Here is a 3,572-nt window from a genome sequence, read left to right as displayed (position 1 = left end):
CTCAGCAAACAATTTCATCATTTAAAAAATTGGATTGGGACTCATGATTTCAGGGGCATAGGAAATTTCCTCCATCGATGTAATGTGGCAATTCTNGTCAGCATGCTATCAATCCCCTCCACTGATACAGACTTGCAACCTCCTGCTCACACAATACACACACACACACACGCACACACACACACATGTACGCTCTCAGCAAACAATTTCATCATTTAAAAAATTGGGTTGGGACTCATGATTTCAGGGGCATAGGAAATTTCCTCCATCGATGTAATGTGGCAATTCTTCTGTAAATGATAGTTGACTGTGTCACTTAAAGACTGTTACTTTCCTGTGTTTATACAGCCAGTATGTGTGTGTGTCAGGACTCAAACCCAGGCTTTTATGACTCTGAGACTGGCTCTTTGCCCACTATATCACATTGCCTCTCTTTCATTCACTATTATAGCCCTGACCTCCACCCCAATTCATCAGTTGGTAGATGACCTTTTGGAGATGAATGAGCCTCATTCTACTTAGCTACATAGGCCAGTCCTTGAATGACAAACAGTCCCTGGCTCAGCCCAAACTCAAAGCCTTTCTAGTTTGAGTCCATTAGCAGAGCTTTATTTTTTCCTCCAGTTCAATGCAGCAAACATTTATTGAGCACCTAATTAATTTATGCCAGGCACTGTGCCAGCTGCTGAAGAGACAAAGACAAAAACAAAATGGTACCTGCCCTGGAGGAGATTACATTTTTTTGGAGGGCTAGGCGGTGGGGTTAAGTAACTTGCCCAGGGTCACACAGCTAGTAAGTGGCAAGTGTCTAAGGCTGGATTTGAACTCAGGTCCTTCTGACTCCAGGACCGGTACTCTATCCACTGCGTCACCTAGCTGCCCCAGGAGATTACATTTTACTGTAATTTTTATATGAGACTGATGGAGTTACCAAGGAGTTGAATTGTGTAGAGGTAAAGTGGAAATCCTTCCCTTTTGATCTGCTGCACAAGTGGGATGTAGCTTCATGCTAGGAGTTCTATCCAATCGCCTGCTTCATGAGGCTATGTCTACCTTATCTGGAATAGCCAGAGCATGCTTAATCGACCACCCTTGGCAGAGCCTTCTAGAATGCATATCAATGATGTCACAGAGAAGGGTTTTGGTGGCAGTCTCCTCTCTCTGATGGGGACAGAACCTGAACTGTTCTGCATATAAAGCAAGCTAATAGATTGGGAAGCTCTTTATTGCTATGATGTTAATGAACTCAGAGTTGAAAATGGGCCTTCCTCTCATGGCTGCAGTTTTGGCCTTCTCTCTGCATTCCCAGATACCCGTCTTGCAAATGAGTGCCTTTGCTAGACACGGGCTTTGAAGGTTATAGCTCTTCACCAGACACTCCATTAGGACAGGGAGGGGTCAGCTCACCTGCCAGGTCTGGAACGCAGATATCTGCATCAGAAGGAACTATAAGGCAACCAATGAGAAGGAAATATTCATCCCGCCCAGCCAAGGTAGTCCTATTTGTGGATCATATTATCCTGATTGTATCAAACCCCAGAAAACTGTTAGGCCTCATTAATGAGAGCCATAGCCATTCAAAAAAGATTGGCCTAGTAATACAAATAGGAAAAACTAATTGGCTGCAGAATTCCATATTGTGCAGGTTATGATATATAGTTGGAAAGGCAGCCCATTGGCTTAGTCCTTTAAGATGTGCAAAGTTGCTGCATCTAGACAATCATTAGGGCTAGAAACTGAATTGGATGAGATTAGACTGGATTGTATTTGGGAAATTATACAGCAATTTATTTCTAAAAAAGTCCATCTTTTTAAATGGAAATATTCTCCTACATAGCTGCAAATCTTCCACCATCTTAGAAGAACTAAAGTTGCAAGTAATCTTAAAGGCTATGAAGAGGGGCAAGTTGGGTGTAAGAAGGCTACAGGATATTATAAGTAATGACTTGTGCATAAAAAGTAGTGAAAACATACCCCCTAGAAAATTTATCAAAAAGAAGGAAGGAAACAAGCATTTATTAAGTACCTACTATATGCCGGGGCAGCTAGGTGACTTAGTGAATAGGGTACCAGGCCTGGAGTCAGGAAGACCACTCTCCCTGAGTTCTCAAACACTTACTAGCTATGTGACCCTTGGCAAGTCACTTAACCCTATTTGCCTCAGTTTTCTTATCTGTGAAATGAGCTGGAGAAGGAAATGGCAAACCACTTCAGTAAGAAGAATATCCAATATGCCAAGAACATCCCAAATAGAGTCATAAAGAGTTGAACACAACTGAAACAACTCAACAAGAACAACACTATGTGCCAGGCATTGTGCTAACCAGTTTACAAATATTATCTCATTTGATCCTCACAACAACCCTGGGAGGTAGGTGGTATTATTACTCCTATTTTACAATTGAAGAAACTGAGGCAGACAGAAGTTGAGTGATTTCCTCAGGGTCATACAGTGACCTCAGATTTGAACTTGGGTTTTCCTGACTCAACAACAACGAGTGGATGGAGTGACTATACTGAAAAAGCCCTTGATCTGTTGAAGTATAAACGTAAAAAGTCCTAATCTTAGGGTCCTAAAAACCAACAGGACAAATACATGATGGCTGCTATAGCCAGATGGCAGTTTGTCTGCAAGGTCTGGGAGTTTGAGTGGGTCACAAATTCAGACTCACTCAGTAACCTGGCATTGGGGGCTAATGAAGCTAATGTAATATTAAGCTGCATTAACAGAAGTATGGTGTCTAGGACAAGGAAAGGGATACATTCACTGCCCTGGTCAGGCCACAATTTGGAGCACTGTTTGGGTGTGGGAAGCACTTCATGTATGGGACCCTAATAAATTAGAGCATGTTCAGGATGGACAAAGGGATAAGGGATCTGGGAATCATATCAAGTAAGGAACAATTTAAGGAACTAGGGATGCTTTATATGGAGACTAGGAGATTATGGGGGGAACATGATCATTGTTTTCAAATATCTGAAGGATTGTACCATGGAATAGCCTGGAGAACTATTCCATTTGGCTCCAGCAGGTAGACCTAGGACCAAGGGGTGAAAGTTACAGGGAAAGCTTAATTCAAGAAAGAAATTTGTATAGGAAAAACACTCTCTGGCCAGGTTTCTATCTGTATCTGCATATGGAACAGAGACCATTTCATCAAGTGTCATAAACTTGGCCCCTTTGCTATTGGGGGTGGGGGTTGGCTTCCTGTTTATATAACATGCTGTGCCCAAGTAGGTGTACATTTTGGCTCCATCTTACCCATGGATGTTCTGGTGAATGTATCTAGGGGAATCAACCCTAACAATTGTTCCTTCAATGGTTCTTGGATTGAAAAATCAAAGTAGGAAGAGCTTAGGGGCCAAAAACCAAACCAAAAACATTTGGTTTGGCCCAACTCTATGCTTCCTAATTCCCTAGTGACATTTACTACTCCAATATCTTTGCCAAGAAAATGCCAAATAGGGGGCAGCTAGGTGGCACAGTGGATAGAGTTCTGGCCTTTGAGTCAGGAGGACCTGAGTTCAAATCTGACCTCAGACACTGGACACTTACTAGCTGGGCAAGTCAC

Source organism: Vombatus ursinus, unplaced genomic scaffold, assembly GCF_900497805.2.
Source record: "Vombatus ursinus unplaced genomic scaffold, bare-nosed wombat genome assembly UNPS02014791.1, whole genome shotgun sequence".
Taxonomy (NCBI): Eukaryota; Metazoa; Chordata; class Mammalia; order Diprotodontia; family Vombatidae; genus Vombatus; species Vombatus ursinus.
Note: the sequence above shows the minus strand (reverse complement) of the source record.